General features: G+C 36.7%; 1 protein-coding gene across 1 annotated transcript in view; it reads left to right on the forward strand.

Moving 5' to 3' along the window:
• VDR (vitamin D receptor) overlaps positions 1–22,194 on the forward strand; it is a 108,210-nt gene that overhangs the window by 39,896 nt on the left and 46,120 nt on the right. The window lies entirely within an intron of this gene.

Here is a 22,194-nt window from a genome sequence, read left to right on the forward strand (position 1 = left end):
ATCCTTTTTCATTTTTCCATGATCTTTCAGATATCACTGAAAGAAGCTGCCATGTTTTTTGTGCCTGTCTCAGGAGCAATTGGGTGGCCCAGCAGATAGAGCACTAGAGTTGGAGTCAGGCAGACCTGAGTTCAAATCCTGCCTCATACATTTATTGGCTGTATGACTGAGCAAGTTGCTTAAATCTCTCTCAGTCTTAGTTTCCCCATCTGTAAAATGGAGAATAAGATTGTGAAAATGAAATAAAAGAACATGTATGGTGGTCTTTGAAAATTTCAAAGTACTCTATAAATGTCAGCTTTCCTTTTACTCATCATTATCATCTGAGTATATAATTCACTGAAGGCAATTAACTGCTATTTATTTGCATATCTTCCTAGGATAGTCATTTTTTTTTTGTTTTGTCATTTCCAATACCAAGATCATTCTCCTTGGAAGAGAAAACAGAAGCAAAATAAAAGTTAAGCAGCTTTTTTCTTTGTTGTCATTTATCATTGCCCTATTTATTCCACTCCCCCAGGCAACAGTCCCATCTCTTCCTTGATATTCTTTTTTCCTCCCTCTCATACTTTTTTCCTCCCAAAATAGCTGTGTATCTCTCTTTCTGTCTGTGTACTTACATACCTATCTACCTATCTGTCTGTCTGTCTGTCTACCTTTCTATTTTAATTTTTGCTTTTGTCTTTAATTTCCCTTTCCAGTCTTTTTTAAAAAATATTTTATATAGAATAGGAATGAATTATTCCTTAAATGGTAGAATTCACTTGTAAATCCATTTGGACTTGGACTTTTTTGCTTAGGGAGTTTGTTGATGGTTTCTTCCATTTCTTTTTCTGAAATGGGTTTATTTAAGTAATTTATTTCCTCTTCTGTTAATCTGGGCAATTTGAATTTTTTGTAAATATCCATCCATTTCACTCAGGTTATCCAATTTATTGGCATACAGTTTTGCAAAGTAGCTCTGAGTTATCTCTTTAATTTCCTCCTCATTGGTAGTTAGTTCACCCTTTCATTTTTGATACTGGTAATTTGATTCTTCTTTTTTTAATTAGACTAACCAAAGGTTTGTCTATTTTGTTGGGGTTTTTTTAATAGAACCAACTCTTAGTTTTATTTATGAGATCAATGGTTTTCTCACTTTCAATTTTATTAATAATCTCTCCCTAGATTTTCAGAATTACTAATTTGGTATTTAATTGGGGATCTTTTATTTGTTCTTTTTCTAACTTTTTTAGTTGCATTTCCAATTCATTGATTTCCTCTTTCTCTTTTCATATACGCATTTATAGATATAAAGTTCCCCCTCAAAATTGTCTTGACTGTATCCCACAAATTTTAGTATGATGTCCCATTGGCATCATTTTCTTGGATATATCATCTTGAATATAGTTATTGGTTATTTCTATTATTTGCTGTTTGATTCACCCATTATTTAAAATTAAGTTATTTATTTTCAAATTAGCTTTTAGTTTATCTTTCCATGACCCTTTATTACATAAATTTTTATTGCATCATGGTCTGAGAAGTATGTATTTATTATTTCTGCCTTTATGCATTTGATTATAAGGTTTTTATGCCTTAGTACATGGTCAGTTTTGGTATAGGTGCCATGTACTTCTAAGAAAAAGGTATATTCTTTTCTATCCCCATTAAGTTTTTCTAAGATTTTTCTAAGTTTTCTAAGATTTCATTCACTTTCTTAACTTCCTCCTTGTTTATTTTATGGTTAGATTTATCTAGTTTTGAGAGAGGGAGATTGAGGCCCCCCATTATTAAAGTTTTGCTGTCTATGTCTCATTGTAATTCACTCAGCTTTTCCTCTAGGAATTTGGATGCTATACCACTAGGTGCATATATGTTTAGTAATGATATAGCTTCTATTACCATTGGGGCCTTTTAAGAAGATGTAGTTTCTTCCCTTATCCCTTTTAATGAGATCAATTTTTGCTTTTACTTTATCTGGGATCAGGATTGCTACTCCTGATTTATTTTTTTTCAAGGCAATGGGGTTAAAGTGGCTTGCCCAAGGCCACATGGCTAGGTAATTATTAAATGTTTGAGGTCGGATTTGAACCCAGGGACTCCTGATTCCAAGGCCAGTTCTCTATCCACTGCACCACCTAGCCACCCCTACTCCTGGTTTTTTTACTTCAGCTGAGGCATAATATATTTTGCTCCAACTTTTTACCTTTACCCTGTGTGAATCTCTCTGCTTCAAATGTATTTCTTATAAACAACATATTTTAGGATTCTGGTTTTTCCTTGACAGTCTTAGCTCAAATTTTAGGTTTAAGTGGCTTGACGTTATTTTTCAGAATCATTGTTATCATCTGTTAACTTGTCTTTCTCCCATCATTTGGTACATTTCTTTTTAAAACCTAAGTTGATTATTGAGTTTCCTACACATCCACATCTATTTCCTTCAGAATCTCCTTTATTCTTCCTCATTGGAATTGTTGCTCTCTGTCTTCAGAATTTATTTTTAGGCATCCACCATTCCTCTTGGGCTGATTTCCCCTATGGTGTTTTAGTTTATAACATCCTAACTATCTGAATGCTCTGAAATCTGAAATCTCAGATCTAGGTTACATGTCACATAGTGCCTGAATTTCCTCTTTTCTACCAAAACCCTGGAAGGGAATAGACACTTCTCTCAGAGTTGCCATTATTTTCACCCTAACAAAGAGAGTTTCTTCCTTTTACTAAGAATCAGATTCAGAACAGAATTATCCTTGTTGGTTCTTCTATCTAGTGAAAGATGAAATTATCATTCTGGTAAATCAGTAAGTTTTAAGATCCTCTTCTTTTGGTATAGAAAGAGGCAGCCCTTGCAGATTTCAGGATAATTTGAGTCATCTTTTATGCCTTTGAGCTGGACTTGTGGTGTTTCTTAAGCTCTTCATCTATTTTCTCTGTTCAGGTGGTCTATAAATGACTTCCTTTCCCTTATTCCTTGACATCTACCCAAGTACTTTCTTTCATTACTCTGGTTCTTAGATTGAATAACTTAAGTATATATCTTATTGAAATACATTGATAACCTCACCCACTCACTCTCCTCACCTACTCACTCTCCCTACCTACCCCCCACCTTTAATCTAGCTTGTTTCTTTGGAAAGCTGCTGAAGTAGACCCATCCAGAGCAATGGTTTAGTCATAGGTTTCACCTCATGGAATCTCAGTGATACCTGTAAGACCAAATCTGCCTCCTTATATTAGGATTTCTGTTTCCTTATGTTTCTTGTCTAAACTTTGGTAATTTTGTATGAATCCATTTAAGATCATGAGTTTTACTCCTGCTTCCTTTTCATTTCTTTTGAACTTCTGGGTATAATCTTCTTATCTTTGAAGCTACGTTCCATGATAACTAGCTTAGGGAATTTTCATAGGCAATCCCTTATACTTTTTAGCTTAAGTATTTTTTAATTAGCAAATTAATTCTTTTTTAATTGATATTTTATTTTTCCAATTACATGTTATAAAAGTTTTTCAACATTCATCCATATGCATATGCATATATTTAAGTTACATAATTTCCTTCACCCTCCCCTCAGTGGCAAACAGGTAAATATTGTATATATACATTTATGTGTAACATGTTACAGATTAGTCATTTTCAGTATGAGGAATTAGGATTATGGGAAAAAATGAGACAGGAAAGAAATCCATTAGAGAAATTTTTGAAAAGTGAATATAGTATTCATTCAGATTCTGTAGGGTTTTGTTTTGTTTTGTTTTTCTTCTCAATAGGGAAAGCATTGTTCATAGCTGGTCTCCTAGGGTTATCCTAGCTCTCTGAACTGCTGAGAGGAGCTGAACCCATCAAGGTAGATCAACTCCCAATGTTGTTAATATGTGCAATGTTCTCTTTTTTTGAGTTTTTTTCACTTTAAATTTATTTATTTTGAATTTTACAATTTTTTCCATAATCTTGCTTCTCATCCTCCACCTCCCACAGAAGACTACAATGTTCTCTTGATTCTGCTCCCTTTGCTCAGCATCAGTTCCCATAATTTATTCCAGGCTTTTCTAGAGTCCAACCATTCATGGTTTCTTATAGAACAGTAGTATTATATAACATTCATATACCATAACTTGATCAGTCATTCCCCAATTGATGAGAACCCTCTCAATTTCCAATTCTTTGCCACTACAAAAAGAGTTGCTATGAATATTTTGGAGCATGTGGGACTTTTCTCATTTTTTATGATTTCTTCTGGATAGAAGTCTAGCATTGGAATTGCTGGATCAGAAGATATAATCAGTTTTATTGCTCTTTGGTCATAGTTCCATATTGCTCTCCAGAATGGTTACATCAGTTCACAACTCTACCAACAACACATTGATGTCCCCATCCTCCCACAACCCCTCCAGCATTAATCATTTTTCCTTTTTGTCATCTTAGCCAATCTGATAGGTGTGATGTGATATATCTCATAGTTGTTTTAATAGCAAATTCATTCTTACCAGACTTTATTTAGGTAAATTCCATCCTTAGCCTGGGATCTATCATCCTTGTAGTTTAAGTCATGGACCAGAAGTCTAAATACAATCCTTAGACATTATTTTTTAGCTAGTCATTCTCTTCTCAAATTAATTTATCTTTTTCTGCATCCCTTGCCTTCTTCAGTGAGAAACAATGAGGAAAATGCAATACCAGGAATCTTCAGTTTCTTGTCCAAGACTTTATAATCATTGATAATACTTTTTAGGTTACTTATGACTGTATCCTTTGTACAAAAGAGGGTAATCACCATTCATGTTGCTGCCTTGATAATCCTCTCATGCATTAGGTACATTCTTCAAGAAGACAACTGATAACTCTTTCATTGACATTAGATCAACAAATAACTGCCTCACTATCCCTGAATAGAGAACCATTAACTGCTCCTCCTCTTCTTTCTCAAACCTTTACTGATATCTCTGATACCTATAGTGGCTTGATTCTATGATTCTTTGAAGGGCACACAGCTTTATCCTTCTCATCTAGGTGGTACAGTAGATATAGTGCTGGGCCTGGAGTCAGGAAGATCTGAGCCCAAATCTGGCCTTACCCACCTACTGTGTGACCCTGGGCAAGTTTGCCTTAGTGTCCTTAACTGTAAAATGTTAATAATAGCACTTCCCTCACAAGGTTGCTGTCAAAATCAAATAAAATAAAATTGATAAAATGCTTATGGCAGTGTCTGGCACTATGTAGGTGCTTAATAAAAAAAAACTTGTTGTCCTTACCTCTTAAAAGGATCTAGCTCTAATTGTTACAAATGGCATTTTTCTTTCTTAGCTAGGTAAAATTCTTCTGCTCTTCACTCTCTGCCAAGGAACAGATCTTTCTTTCTCAACCTATTCTACTTTATTTCCCTTTGAAGCCTTATTCTATATATTTTATTAATTTATTTATTTAGGAATGTAGATAGTTTAATTTTATTGAGGCCCTTATGCTGACTCTTTCACATTTCTCTTTTTATGTTTTTTGTGAGTAATGTGTTTGAATGTCAAATTTCCTATTCATTTCTGGTCTTTTCATCTTTTTCACTAAATATCCATTTTTTTTACCCTGAAGGTTTAGACTTAGTTTTTCTGGGTAAGTTACTTTTGGTAGTTTTCTTAGCTCCTTTGCTTTCTAGATTATTATATTCTAAACTCTATCTTTTTTTTTTAATACGGAAGCCACTAAATCTTGACTATGGCTTCACAATATTTGAATTGCTTCTCTCTTGCTGCTTAAAATATTTTCTCTTTGACCTAGATGCAATGAAATTTGACTGTCATAGTCCTAAGAGATTTTATTTTGGGATTGCTTTTAGGAGGATTAGAGATTTTATAATTTCTATTTATTCCTTGGATTTAAGGTAGTGGGCCATTTTTCCTTGATAATTTTTTGCAATATGATGTCTAGGCTCTTTCATTGACCATAGCTTTAATTCTTAAATTGTCTCTCCTGGATCTATTTTCCATGTCATTTTCACATTTTTTCCTATTTTTTTATTTGCTCAAATTTCTTTTATTGTTTCTTAACATCTCATAAAGTTCATTAGCTGACACTTGCCCTAATTTTTAAGAAATTACTTTCTTCAGTGCGATTTTGAAATTCTTTTCCTATTTTATCAATTTTGTTTAAAGAATTCTTTTCTTCAGTGAATTTTTGTGCTTTCTTTTCCTCACCATTAAGCCAAATCTTTTTTTTTTCATGGTATTATTTTCTTTGGTACTTTGTTTTTTATTTTATTTTTTCAATTGCATGTAAATTATAATTTTCAACATTCATCTTCTGGTAAGCTTTTCAGTTCCATGTTTCTCTACCTCCCTTCCTTTCCTCCCCTCTTCCCCCTCCCCATGACAACGTTCAGTACTTTTTTGTGCCTCTTTCACTAAACTGTGGACTCTTCCTTCATAATTTTCTTATCACTCTCATTTCTTTCCTCAATTTACCTCTACCATCTTATCTCTTTCTTTAACTCTTCCAGGAATTCTTGCTGAGTTTGCGTTTAATTAGCATTTTTCTTTAAGACATTTGTAGTTTTTTTCACATTGTTATCTTTTCCTGAGATCATATCTTGATCTTTCCTGCCACCATGCTAGCTTTTTATAATGAAATTAAGTTTTTTTGGCTGTTGTTGTTTGGTCATTTTTCTAGTCTATTTCTTTACTTTGAACTTAATGTTAAAGTTGGGCTCTATTCACCCTCAGGATGGGGAGATGCTGTGTCAAACTTAAGGGGTATTTTTGGTACTGAAGTTTTCAGAGCTAAATCTTAGAGTCTGCAAGTTTTTGGCTCTTCCACAGTATTATGATTGTAGGAGAGGTGTGGTCATTGCTCTCCTGGTATGCACTCTGGTCTTTACCCAGGAAGACCCTCTGGTTTTTTTCATCCATAATCTCTAGCACTCTCTTTGCCTTAGCACCACAATCAGTGCCCCTGCTCTTCTTTGACCAAACCCCAGTGCTTCTCTCAGCCCTAGAACTGTAATCCAGAACTGCATATGGGCAAGAAAGTTATCAATCAGTGCTAGCAGAGTCCCCTGTAATCTCTCTCTTCCAATTGTCTGACCCCATTACCCTCTCTAGGCTGAGAGCTCCCAAAGCTACTGCCATAGACTCTGGATAGGCTTCTACCCTGGTGTCAAAAACTTCTCCACCAATTTCCAGAGTTTTCTTTGGTCAGAAATGTCTTACTCTGACTTTTTGTTGGTTGTGCCACTCCAGAATTTGATTTGAGCCATTATTTTAAAGCTATTTGAAGCACATCGTTGGGAGATTGCTCTCCATGAAATTTTACTTAATTTTTCTAAATTTCTCTTTCCCAAATTCCTCTTCTGATATAATTCATTAGTCCAAATTCCTCCAAGTAATCTACAAAATTTTTTCCTTCCTATTTGTCTAAAGTCATTTCTTTTTCTTCCTCCTTCTTTCCACAACCTTCTCCCATAAAAAGCTTCAAGTAGAGACCCAAAAGGAGCTAATATAATAATCAGAATTTGTGATAGGCAAAACCAGCATCAGTAATTTTGATATTAATAAAAGTAAAATCCAGGGATGGGATGTTCATCTCCTATTGGTAGCATTTCACCTGGCTTCACCTGGCATTTTGGCCATGACAATGAAGTGAGTCAGACTCTGTTGCACTTATGCTGGGCTTTATGTGATTCTTCCTCCTATCCTTGGGATTCTCTTGACTTCTCTAGAAAGGTGGGAGTCTGACTCACTCCAGCCTCTGCTTCAGAAACCAGTAATCCCAGAGTTTCATTCCCTTGAGCAATTGCCAGGCAACAGGGTTTCTGTGGGAGTTAATTTTCTGTTTGGCCTGGCGCAGGTCTCCTTCTTTTCCCATTAGGGTGCTCCCCAGCTTGGGAAACCAGACCAGCAACACTAGCAACTCCAGATTGCTGTATCTATCATTCCTCCCACCTGGTAGCCTTTACTTCCTGGCATGTAGGCTCTGCTGAAGCTTGGGTCAGGTTTCCTGGGCGGTTCCTAAGTCCTTTTCCTGCCAGGGCTTGGTGGTGTTGTTGCCTCTTAAACTCTGACAGAATTGAATTCTGTATGTGGGGCCCACCTCTTGTAATGGAGACCAGGATTCTAGTACCAGCTCTGCTATTAAGTAGAAGCACTACCCACTAAGCCACTTAATCTCTCTTGGCCTCAGTTTCCTTTTTTAGCAAACAGAGATTGCCTGCTCTATTTACCTAATAGGCTTGTGAAAATTAAATGGGATAATATATCTGAAAGTTCTCTGAAATGATCCAAATTTCAACTGTTATACAACAACTGACTCTAGGGAAGCCCTGATCAAGAAGTCTGTGTTGAAGTCAATAGGTCTGACCAAGAAGCATTTCCATTTGCTTCCCTTGGCTAACATCCCTGAAGCCCACTTTCAAATCTGCTTAATTATTGGTCACTTGCCCCAGACAACGTCAACGAAGCCAGGGTCACTGGGTCATAGAGAATGTAGAAGTCTGGAAGGAGTCGGGTTGAAAAGGGCTTAAATCCCAAATAGAACCCTTTATATTTGATCCTGGAGGCAATATGGAACCACTAGAGTTTATTGAGGGGGAGGAGTGGGGAAAGCATGTTGGCGTGAAGAAAGATGGGTGTGTGACATGGTCAGACTTGTCCATTAGCAATATCACTTTGGCAGTTGAAAGGAGGATAGATTGGAATGGAGAGAGACTTGAGGCAAGGAGACTTCAGCCTATTGCAATAAGTGCCTCTAGAAAGTGGGATCTTTAAGAATGGAGAGAATCCTATGAGAAAGGCTACTGTAATATTCTATGAGAAATTCTACTGCCCAGGTCCTGGTAGATGATAATTCTATTTGACTGTGTAAGTTGAATAAAGCTTTTAAGTGACTTAAATGAAAATGAACCAAAAATATTTCTTATATCCATGGTAGACCCAATCAGTTCACAATGATCATCAGTCTGATCTGAAGCTTGATGTTAGGACATTTCAGTTTCCAATATCCCAAAGAATAGATAAATTATATCACATGAGTGGTGTATGTGAATATACATATACGTAAACAAACACAGACATACATACATATGCATATCTATTATATATATATATATGTGTGTGTACATATAATATAATATATATATAATCTCAGAAGTTCCACAATTGACTGTCCAATTTTCCCTGGGCATTCCATTTTTTCCCCCTACTCCTTCTTTCATGGTCTCAGTGGAAAATCAAGTATCTGCCATAAAAATATTTAGTGAAATTATGGAATTGTTTACCAATTACCCCAATAAACAAGTTCAGGCCAGTCCAAACTCCAGCAAGGACAATAAACAAAAATATCTCTGTTTTGCTTGGTTTCCAAGACCAGAATATCATGTAATCAGTGAATTTATACAGAACTGGCCTGAGGGTTCTGTTCATTTTAGGAAAAAAACTAGATTTCTGAGTCCTCTGCATAGTAGACAACAGATGAATCTGTGGATGTTGGATAACATTGTGCAGAGCCCAGCCGTAAAGAAAGAAAGTAAAGGGTTGATGATGGAGTCTTGCAATAAATAAAAAGCAGTCATGAAGTATGTCATCTCATGGTTGAACCCTGGAAAGAAAGATTGAAATGGAATTGAAGAGTCTTTTTATTGTACTATATTATGAAAATACTTGTTTTATTCCATAAATGAAAAATAAAATTTGTAACAAATTTTAAAGAGTCAGTAGTGACCCAAAATACTGAAAGCTGTGCAATGAGATAGAAAAAATATCTTGGTATTGTCAGTAAAGATGTCCCCACTGACCTTAGTAATTATGGGTTTTGCAGAGTAGGGGCTGGGTAGGAAGAGGGAAGATTGGGGAAGAAGAAATCAGACTGGAGAGGAGCCAGGAGCCATACTGGCTCTAGGTCAGAGTTGAAGAAGACAAAGTGGGAGTGGCAGAAGTCAGCTTGGTGGTCAGTATTCATCCAAAATTGTTCATAAACCATAAGTGCAAGAGTAGTCGGGGTTTTTTTTTTAGGTTTGGTTTTTTTTTTGCGAGGCAAATGGGGTTAAGTGGCTTGCCCAGGGCCACACAGCTAGGTAATTATTAAGTGTTTGAGACCAGATTTGAACCCAGGTACTCCTGACTCCAGGGCCGGTACTTTATCCACTGCTCCACCTAGCTATCCCAGAAGTTGGTTTTTATGGATAAACTACTTGTGAAGTTTGGAAGGTCTGTGGTAAAGGGGAGTAAGGAAGTACAAACAAGGCATCAAAAGGTATCAACAGTAAAGTCCCCAAAATTAACTGAAAGGAGAAAAAGGGAAGAGGTTATTTGTTGTCCATTTTATCATTCCTTCAGAACCTAAGCATGTCAACCTCCTGTAATTTTCATAATTGCATGCATAGCATAAACATATCTCCTATAATAAAAATATACAAAGATATAATTCTACTTTCCTATGACACTTATTCTAAATGTGACCTCAGAGAAGTTATTTAACTTACTGAACCTCAATTTTCCTATCTGTAAAATGAAGGCTTTGAAGTAGATGCCCTCTGAGATTCATTCTAAGTCTAAATCTAAGATTCTATAATCTTTCATATTATCCTCCTCTTAATTATCTATGCAAAGAGTTTAGGCCAAGCAAGAAAAATCAGAGGTTTCCCCATAACTTTCAAGGGATCCAAGTTAAATAACTTGCTGCTTATTGCCTGTATGTCTTGGTTTCCTGTTGGCCTCTTAGTTTTGGAAAGCCATTTCCAAATAAAGTTTAGTTCATTCCACTGGTTTTAATTTGGACTTTTTTTTAAAAATAGACTACACTGTCTGTGCTGGATATGTAACAATCTGATAATGACAACCTCTTAGTTCTCCTGTGTTCAGAGCAGGGTTTCTTAATGGTTTTGGTGTTTTTTGGTTTCACAGATCTTTAGAACAGCCTAGTCAAACCTATAAACCTCTTTCTTAAGATAATGTTTTTAAATAATTGCAATAAATGATAAATTCCAATTCAATATTAGTTTAATTAAAGAGATATTTTTTCTTGCCATTCAAATTCTTGGAACTCCCCTCCTTCCTCCAAAATCTATCCATGGACTCCAGGAAAGAGGGAAGAGAATAAATATTTATATAGTGCCAATATATGTCAGACATTGTAAGTTTGAGCCTCATAACCTCATTTGAGCCTCATAACCATCTTGGGAAGTAGCTGCCATTATTATTTTACAGTTGGTGAAACTGAGGCAAAGTTAAGTGACTTGTCTAGGGTCTCATGTCTAAGGCTAAATTTGAACTCGGTTCTTCCTAACTGTGGACTCAGGACTCTATCCTATGACAGACTTTCTGATTCCCTCTCCATTTTGGAACTACTTGGTCTAGTGTTCATGCAACTTAAATGACATTTCCTGACTAGAGCAAAAAGTAGTCTTTGAGACACAGGCATGCAATGTCAAGGAAGTAGCTAGAATAGGAATCCAGTTGTTGGCAAATGACTAAAAGAGAGAGTAGATTAGCAAAGCCATTTCTGAATTGACTTCCATAGTAGATATCAGAATTTCATCTGATTGTGACTTCTGAATGATGTGGCTGTGGATGAGGACATCAGTCTCCCCATGCATCAGTCATGCATCAGCCTTTACACTGGGTAGAAAAGCTAGACAAGAACATCCCTGCCCTTAGGAATCAAAGTCAAGTAGAATACATATTCTATTCCCCTTGGAATCCCAAGGCTCCTCTACTCACTGAGGCCTGTTTGACCTCAGATATCAATTAGATATGCTTAGTCTTTCAGATGAAGGAATCAGATAATGGAATATGCTGTAATGTGCTTCAAACTAAGGAGTGGAATTTCTCTAATATCTGTTGCATTTGTTGACAAAGCTCATATGATGAATATTTGATCCTGTATCTAAAATATATGGGGTATGTGGCAGCTAGGTGGCTCAGTGGATACAGCACCGGCCCCGGGAATCAGGAGGATCTGAGTTCAAATCCAGCCTCAGACACTTAATAATTACCTAGCTGTGTGACCTTGGGCAAGTCACTTAACCCTTGCAAAAGCAATAACAAACAAACAATAAAATAAAATAAAATATATGGGTTATATATATGCTGCTACAGATGTTAAAGCCCCAAAGGCTACTGATATATTACCCAAAGTCCTGGCCTCCCAGAACCTATTTGAGTTTCATGTCTCAATTTCATATTTTGGTCAGTAGGACTGGCAGGAAAAGTAGGCAATGTCCTCCCTCACCCCTGGCTTTCTAGAAACTTCATTTATATTTAGCCCAGGACTGCCCTCCACCCCCATTCAGCTACATCCCAACTGGGCTTTTAATTGCAGACCATTCAAAGGGATTATAGGGTCGAAGCTCTGAGGGGGCAGAAAAGAAAACAGTTTCCTATGGAAACTGACTGGTATGCTTTCTTCGAACCAGACTAGCTCACAGGCATTTAAAAGTAGGGTGGATGTGGAATGGGCACAGGCAAGACATGTGAGACGGGCAGACTGGTGGCTGTGATTATGAGGGGAGGGAAGCCATTTTTGGAAGTCAAGTTAGGGATGATAAAGACTGAATGGAAACACAGAGCTGAATGAAATGAAAGGAAGAAGCTGAGCTTGGAGCTGAGTTTCTTTGCTCAGTACCCTTGGCAAGGCCCTATATACAATTGTTGGTTTTGTTTTACTTTGTTTTGTTTTCTCTTGGTATCTGGGAGTCCTGCACTCTAGATAGAATTGGCTTTAATTGTGTAATTTTTTTTTCAGAGCCACCTCTCCATCCTACCTCATTCCCTGCTCCCTTAACCAAGTAGGTTAGGATATTACCCAAACTATGATGCATCTTCCTCCCCTACCCATCCACTTCCAAAACTGCTGTATCTCCCTATTCTTCAGCTTAATACAACAAAGTCTTCATCACTGCACACAAACTAGTATTTCTTGTAAAGTCTCCTCTTATATTTTGATGAGAAACTTCATTTCAAAATTAATTGAGACTCAAATATGGAGCTATACAAACTTCAAAGAAAAAAAAAAGACAATCCTTTAGCCATGATAAATATGGATCTCATATGGCCTCTGGGGAAAAGACCATAGAATTATTAGAGTTGTAAAGGATCTAAGGTACTATTTCATCTAAACTTTTCATTTGACAGATGAGGAAATTGAAGTTAAGTGACTTGTTCAAGATCATACATGTAATTAGTGACAGAGCTAAAAAGAGAATCCAGATTTCCTGACTTTCAGTCCAGTGTTCTTTATATCATGAAGCAAGCTCTTTTGAGCTTCTTATATCCCCAAGAGTTAGCATTCTTCCATCTAAGCTCAATCTCTACCTTCAATTTCAGTCTGTTTTTTCTGATTCTGTCTTCAGAGGAGACAATCAGTCACTATCTTACTTATAAAATTTTTTAAAATTCCAAAATGTGCAGGAAAGGTTGTTTTTTTTTGTTTTGGTTGTTTTTTTTAAATCATTCAGCCTATTAAATGAGAAGAAAATGTTAACTGAAGATATGATCTTTGTTGTCCCAGCTTTCACCCTTCTACTGTCTTTCCTCATCAGAGATCCTTTTCCTATTGTCTAATTGGTAATTGGAAATTATCTATTATCTATTTTTATTGAGTCTAGAGCTAGAAGAAATTTAAACTGTGGCAAAAGAGATTTAAATTAAGCACAGAAAACAAAGAACTTCCTGGTGGTAAGGAGAATGAGGAAGGTCACAGAATTTCCTCTTCCTGGAAATCTTGCACAATAAGGTTAGAAGATGATCTGTTCTTCCTAGAGACAGAGAAAGAATCAACCTCTGTCAGTTAAGTCCCTACTTTGGGAAACCTTGGAGGTTTTGCTTGAGAAGATTTTTTGTGATGATAATAATAATGTTAAAATTTGTTTACAAATATCTCATTTTATCCTCACACTGTCTGAGAGCTGGATAATATTTTACACATAAGGAAACTTAAGCAGATTAAAAATGTCTTACCTAGTAAATGTCAATGGAGTTGTCATCTGAGTTCTAGAAAATAAGTCTCTTTAGTGTTCTTACTTTGCATGACTGTCACTTCCGTGACAGAAACATACCCTAGAACTGGGTTTCCTTTTTTTTTCAGGGTGATTAAAATGTTTTTTATTAAGATATCTTATTAACATTTTATTTGTTTTCCAATTATATACAGTAGTGGTATCTACCTATCATTTTTTGTAAGGTTTGGGATTTTACAATTTTTTCCCTCACCCTTCCTTCCCTTCTCCCCCCCCCACAAAAGGATGTTTGATCATCTTTACATTGTTTCCATGCCATACATTGATCGAAATTGAATGTGTTATAAGAGTAAACATAAACCCCCCTCACTCCCCCCAAGAAGCTGAGAAACCTGAAGAATAGAGAGAGAGGGGAAAAAAATGTACTTCAATTTGTGTTCAGATTCCAATGGTTCTGTCTCTGGGTGAGTTGCTTTCTTTATCATAGGTCCACCAGAGAAGTTGCTTCAATATTTTTCCCACAGTTACTATTACTAACTGTACCTCCACTCTATTCCTCCCCCACTCTCATTTATCCTATTCTCTCTCTCTCTCTCTCTCTCTCTCTCTCTCTCTCTTTCTCTCTCTCTCCTTTCCTCCTAGCCCTTTCCCTCAATCTTCCCTCTCTTCTATCACCTATTCCCTCCCCCTATTTCCCCCTTATCCCATCCCTTTCTTCTCATTATTCTCTAGGGTAAGATAGAGTTCCTAACCCTATTAAGTGTGTATGTCATTTCCTCTTTGAGTCATTTCTGATGAGAATGAAGGCTCACTCATTCCCCCTTGCCTTCTCCTTTTCCACTCCATTGAAAAAGCTTTTTCTTGACTCTAATGTGAAATTTCTTAGCTTTTTCTTCTTCTTCATCTCCTTTCCCTTCCTCCCAGTACTTTCCTTTATCACCCATTGACTCCATCTTTTTACTATATTATACCATTATATTCTGCTCCTTCCCATGTCCTGCCTATATATACTCCTTCTAACAGCTCTTATAAATGAGGAAGTTCATATGAGTTATCAATATCTTCTTCCCATGCAGGAATACAAACAGTTCAATATCATTAAGTTCCTTATAATTCAGAGATGGATTTCTTTTTTTTTTTTTAAGTTTTTTGCAAGGCAATGGGGTTAAGTGACTTGCCCATGGCCACACAGCTAGGTAATTATTAAGTGTCTGAGGTTGGATTTGAACTCAGGTACTCCTGACTCCAGGGTCAGTGCTCTTTCCACTGCCCCACCTAGCTGCCCCAGAGAGCTGGATTTCTTAATCTAAGATACATCACCTTGTTTCTTTATGGAAAAAAAATCATTATTTTTTTTTGTGCATTTAGAGACATGAGGCTTCATTAGACCAAAGTGGGTCATAATATGCACCAAAAAATAGATCAAGAGCCACTGCTTTAGAGTCTAGATCATACTAAAGAATTTAGGGAAGTAAGTCAATCAACTTTTCAATACTTTAGCTAATCACTTATTTATAGGGAGCAGTTAGATGGTGCAATAGATGGTGCACTGACCCTGGAGTCAGGAGGACCTGAGTTCATATCTGATCTCAGACACTTGACATTTACTGTGTGATCCTGGGCAAGTCATTTAACCCTGACTACCTTGCACCCAGGGCCATCTCCAATCATCCTTATTCATATCTGACCTCTGGACCCAGGTGTTTCTAGAGGAGAAAATGAGGTAGGTGATTTAGCACAGCATTCCTCTCACTCAAATCCAATTCATGTGCTTGTTAAGGCAGCATCTCTCTGATGTCATGGTCTTCAAGAACAAAAGACAAACATTATCAGGGAGATGTAAACTGAACTTTATTTTGAACAGGTGAGCTCTGATAGATGGTTTCAGGGGGCTCAGTACATTTGGAGTGACCACTGAAGTGCCAATAATCTCTTAGTGGGAAAGAGAAACTGGAAATCAATTCTTGATCCCTTGTCCAGAGGTACATATAGCAAGAAATCAGTTTCACAGAATCACAAGGTCTCTCTGAGACCCAGACTAGGGACTGTAATCCCTCTACATTATACTAATAATTCTTTGCTTGAAGATTGTGAGATGGAGAACCCACTATCTCTACAGTCATTCCCAGTTTTGAATGCCTTAATCTAGGGAATGGAATTTCTCCAAAACCCCAAATTGCTTTGTAAACAAACCCACCTGCTGAATATTTGATCCTGGATCTAGATTATATTGTATATGTTTATGATAGTAATGATTATTCATACAAGTATTAAAGGCCCTGAAAGACTACAAACCTTGCCTTTGCCCTGTGAATTATAGCAAGGATGCTTGAGTCTTAAGGTAGAAAGATATACTGTATTCCTTCAGACAGAGTCTCTTCTAGAAGGGCTGAAGATAGGTTGGGTCCAAATAAGTTGTAATATCATGAAGATTGGATGTAAACTAAATACTCACCTGTAAAATTAGCTCTTACTACAACTCTGGATCTGTTATTGACTTTCCCTAGGTAATGTGAGGTGGGACCCCAAAAGAGTCCAAAAATCAAAGCATATCAAAACCAGCAACAACTTATAGTAATGAACCACCCTTCCTTTCAAGCTCTGTCATTTAACCACCCCATGACTGTTTCTGGGATTCCATGCTGGTTCTGGATGGTAGCCTTCTGTGAGGCCTGACAGCAAAGGGAACAATATCTGGTGTAAATAGATTTCTACTGGTCACCCAAGCAAAAGGATAGTTAGATATGACTGCTAGAGTGGGACTCAAAATCAGACTCAGAAGTCTCAAGCTTCCTAGAAGTGCAGGACCAAGGATGATGAGGTCCCAAAACGTTCAGCATTTAGATAGATCTCTCTGATCTCCCCCCCCTCCCTAATTTATGTATGTATATATTTATGTATGTGTGGTAGAATATATATATATATATATATATGTGATATATAAATATATATAAATATATCTACCTATGTCTCTATATCTATATCCATGTATCTAATAATTTCAATAGAAGGATGTGGATATGCATATACCAGAAAGCAACTAGGTGACTCAATGACCTGGAATCAAAAATACCTGATGCCAAATACAGCCTTAAACACCAGCCATGTGACCCCAGGCAAGTCACTTCCCTATGTACCTCATTCTTCATCTGTAAAATGGAAATAATAATAGCACCTATACCCCAGATTTTTGGGAGGATCAAATGAAACAATAATTGTAAACCACTTAGCCTAGTGCCAACCATGAAGTAAGTGTGATATAAGTGTTAGCTGTAGCTGAATGGCATAGTAGATCAAGCATAGGACCTGAGGTCAGAAAGAACTGAATTCAAATTCAGTCTTTTGACACTTATTAGAAGCATTATCCTGGGCAAGTCATTTAACCTCAGTGTTCTCCAATGTAAAATGGGGACAGTAATAGCACCTAACTCTCAGAGTTTTTGTGAGGATCAAATGAAATAATATTTGTCAAGTTCCTGGCAATTCAGGAGACATTAAATAAATTGTTATTATTTAAAAACCAAAGTCTGATTCCAAGGTTCCCACCTCTCAGTTGTCCCTCCTTTTCTTTCTTTTGTGTAGGTCAGGAGTGGGGAAACTTTAGCTCTCGGAGGCCATATTAGTCTTCTAGATGGAGGGGAATTCAAATTCAATAAATCTAGGAGCTTTTAAAAATTCAATTAATTAAATAAATTCAACATTAATTAAATGTTTGTACAAATATAGCAGGTGAATGATATTATAATTATCCAAATGGTCCTTGGCAGAAAAAGCGTTCCCTACCTCTGGTGTAAGTGATCATCTGTATTCAGGGTTTGAGCTTAATTCCTTTTTTTCTCCATGCATATGTGTGTGTGTGTGTGTGTGTGTGTGTGTGTGTGTATGTGTGTGTGCATGTATTCCTATGTATGTATCTGTGTAACTATTCCTATTGTGTGTATAGTTTTTTGTATATAGCTGTATATGTATGGACCCCCAGAATCATTTTGTCTGGAATTCTTCCTAAATTAAAGCTGAGACTAGAAAGCACTCCCAGTCTAGTGAAAGGTTTTACCTTCTCAAAAGCAGCAAAGAGACCACAGCAGAAAGGAAGAGCAGGTTGAAATGTGAAGGATAAAGGTTTAAACTAGTCCCAGATCAAAGGAACATCCATTAAATCTTTATTTTTGCCTACAGTGTGCCAGATGGGCATAGGGGATACAAATGTAAATGAAGCAATGCTTCTTCTCTGGTAACTTACACTCTGTTGAAAGAGACAAGTATGTGTTTATACAAACACACACACACACACACATACAATACATACTATCTTCTGCACTTAGCCTGGGGCAGCTAGGTGGTACAGTGATTAGAGTGTTGGGCCTGGAGGCAGCAAGTTCTGAGTGACCCTGGGCAAATCACAGATTCAGACATGACTAAAACAACTTAACAAGAATACATATAGCCTTCCCTCGACCTCCCAAACTCTATTTATTCTCTAATATATTCACATACATGAATATATTTCCATACCTCCTTTTCCTTCTACCCTCTCAACTGAGAGCCACACATGAATTTAATGTATATTTATATATTTATTTAAATGTAAAGGTATATTATATTCAAATATTTATATATGTATAGGTTATATTATATTTAAAGTATAATAAAATATATTGATATATAAATATGCTACATAATAAACAAAATACTTAAAATATTATAAGTGTGTTTTATGAATGATAATTATATGAATATAATAAAATATATTCACATATAATATGAATATATAATAATTAAATGTATTTATAACAAAATATGTATATATGAACATATTAGATAATAAATAAAAGGAGGGGTCCAGAGAAAGCTACATATAGAAGGTAGTATCTGAAAGTGTATCTTAAATAAAGAGGAATCTGGGAGAAAAAAGGAGAAGAGGGCAGGAAAGTGGAAGAGTATATTCCAGGAATAAGGAATAGCCAATACAACGGAGAGGAGTGTTGTACCTTAGAAACATTGAGACAGTCAGTTTGGCTGGCTCATAGAGTGCAGGAAGGGGAGTAATGTTTAATGGGATTTGAAATATAAATTGAGGACAGATTGTGAACGGCTTTAAAAGCTAAAAAAAAGGAAATTGGTATTTTATCTGAGAGGCAATAGGAAGCCACTGGAAAACCTGGGAAGCAGGCATATGGTCAGACCTGTGAGGTAGGAAAATCAGCTAAGTAGAATAAAGATTGTAGTGGGAATAATTTTGAATTAAGGAGGCCAATGAGGAGGCCAGTATCATTTTTCTAGGTGAGAAGTTATAAGAGCCTGAAATAAGGCAGTGGAGGGTGAGTAGGAAGAAAGGATCCAACTTAAGAAATGTTGTAGAGGAACAAACATCAAGATTCAGCAACTTGTTGGATATGTGAAGTGAGGAAGAATGAAAAGTAGTGGACAATTCTGAGATTACAAACCTGGGAAATGGGAAAAATCCTGGTACCTTTAGCAGAAATAGGGAAGTTTGGAAATAGAGTAGATTTCAGGGGAAAGATGATGAATGCTGAAGGATTATGGTAAGAGATTTTGAGATGAAGGGAAGAGAAGAAATGAGAATTTATGATAGTGAATATACTCAATTTCTGCAGTAAAGGTGGGGCTCCTCAGTTGAGAGGGTAAAAAGAGAAAGAGATATGGGAAGTGTGAGGGTAGAAAGGAAAATTTAGAATGATTTCTGTGAGACATGGGATGAGGAAAGAATGCCTTGCTGCAGGGAGGGTCCAGTTGATACTGATGTGACTTAATCCAACTCTAATTGTGAGTAGTAGCAGAGGAGGAAGACAGTGAGAGTAATTTACCACTGAGGTTTGGCAAGTGATGAGAAAAATAAAACAAAGGAATGAGAAATTTGAGAGTAGGGAATCACACACTAGGTTGAATTGGTTAACTGTAAGGGAAGAGAAAGGGAAGAAGTCAGAGGAGAGGAGTTGGGGCATCTGGGTGCACAGTGTATCCACAGAGCACCAGCCCTGGAATCAAGAGGACCTGAGTTCAAATCCAGCCTCAGATACCTAATGATTACCTAGATGATCTCATTGTCTTGAAAAAAAAACAAGTAGAGGGGTTGAGGTGATATTATAGAGATGTTAGGAGAGGTGAACTATAGGGAGAGATAGAATGATACATTATGGTCAGCTAGAGGAATGTTAGAATTTTTTATTAAGAATATTATTATTAATATATTAAGACTATATTTATTATTATTGGCTATGGTAGGATTTAAGAATGGAGGAATTGTGAAATTAGGTAACTTGAGAAAGCATAAGCATAAATGTTAAAGTTTTCTGGTTAAGGCAGAAGTTGGAAGGAAAGGAAGTGTGTTACCTAGGTGTTGAACACCTAAAAAAATTTGTTTGTGGGTTGGTACACAACAAACCACCTTGAACTATATAGGATAATTTTTTGTTTTTAGTAGAGTGAAATTCAGAGAGAACCTTGAAGTGGCAGTGGGGATCAAGATTTATTCCAAACTCCTCCAGGACCATTGTGGATACTGGGAGTGGGAGGAAGAGTAGGTAGGTATAGAAGACATGTAAGAGAGGACAACCATGGATACATATCATCTGGTGGAAGCCAAGTCTCAGTGAAAGCAAGAAGATGAAAGGAATATGAAAAGAAAAAATTCAGAATTAAAAGAAGTTTGTTCACTATGGTGAATGTGTGGGAATGATGTTTAGGGTTGAAGAAGAAAGATGTTATTGCTGGACAAAGGTCATGGATTTCAGGGTCTGGGGTAGGGCAGGGTGTGGCAACTGATTCAGTCTGGGCTTGATATGGGCAAGATTCCTGATAGTGTAACAAAATTAGATTGGAGCCTTCAAATTCATGTGTCCAGATTATCAGTGTGTAAGGGAAACCTTAGATTTATGGTCATGGTCATTTGGCCTTTCTGAGCCTCATACACTTACTAGCTGTGTGTCCATTATGATTTAATCTCTTAAAGTCTCAGTTTCCTTATTTGCAAAATGAGGGAGTTAATCTCAGTGACTTCTGAACCCTTTTTTTTTTTGATTCTTTGAACTACAGGAAACTAGGGCAATGATTGCTATCCCCAGTACTTAAATTGTGGGAAAGTTCAAATAGCCTGTAGTATGTGTGAACAAACTAAGGCAAGCTTGCAACTTGTCAAAAGGAACTTTACGAATAAGAAAAGAAAATAAAGGAAAAATAAAAGCCATTGTAGTGGATGAGACTGAGTTCTTATTTTAAAGCATATATAATCTAGTTAGGAGGTAACCATATGGATTTAGATAACAAATTTATTATTATTATTGGGGGGGTGGCAAATACAAACCAAAGGAGTTGAGACGTGCCCAAGGTCATACAGCTAATTAGTATCAAGTGTCTGAGGTCATATTTGAACTCAGGTCCTCCTGTCTCCAGGCCAGTGCTCTATCCACTATGCCATTTAGCTGTACTGGATTCTAAATTTAGAGCTGGTTCACCTTTAGAGCAAAGAATCTATTTGTAGGCCCTGTCTCATGAAGCTGTCACAGTGAAAGTAATTTACACAATCTTAAAAGAGTAGGAGAGGCAGGATGGTGAGCCAGGCTAGAAGCCAGGGCAACCTGGGTTCAAGTGTCATTTATGACAAATGCTGGTTGTATGATTCTGAGCAAATCCAGAAAGCTCTCTAAGACTTAAGATGACAACCTACATTGGTAGAGAGAATTTCCTTATTGAATTGAGAGCAAATCCTTCATTTCAAAAGGACTATCGATTTAAAACTGAAAAGAACCTCAGAAGATACCTAGCCCAGCCCCCTCTTTTTCCTGATGGGGAAACTGAGGTCCAGAGAGATTTAAGTGACTTTTCTAAGGTCACATAGGTAGCAAAGTGTCAAAGATGAGAATTGAATCCAGGTTTTATGACCTGGATTCAATTACCAGTGTTTTTTCTACTTTGTAACAACTTCACTTTACAGTTGAAGAAACTGAAACCCTGAGAGGTTAAATAATTTGTCTGTGATCATATAGAGGCAGAGCAAAGATTCTATTCTAGGTCTTCTGCTTCAGAATCAGAATCCAGCAATTTTTCCACTTAGTCCTAGTTCCTTTTTCTTTATTCTCTACACTACACAAGTTGTACATGCTTCAAACCTAAAGTCCATTTTTTTAGTTTTGGTATTGTTTTTGCAAGTTAATGGAGTTAAGTGACTCGCCCAGAGACACACAGCTAAATAATTATTAAGTGTCTGAGGCTGGATTTGAACTCAGGTCCTCCTGACTCTAGGACTGGTATCAAAGTCACT

This window comes from Macrotis lagotis, chromosome 2 (assembly GCF_037893015.1).
Source record: "Macrotis lagotis isolate mMagLag1 chromosome 2, bilby.v1.9.chrom.fasta, whole genome shotgun sequence".
Taxonomy (NCBI): Eukaryota; Metazoa; Chordata; class Mammalia; order Peramelemorphia; family Peramelidae; genus Macrotis; species Macrotis lagotis.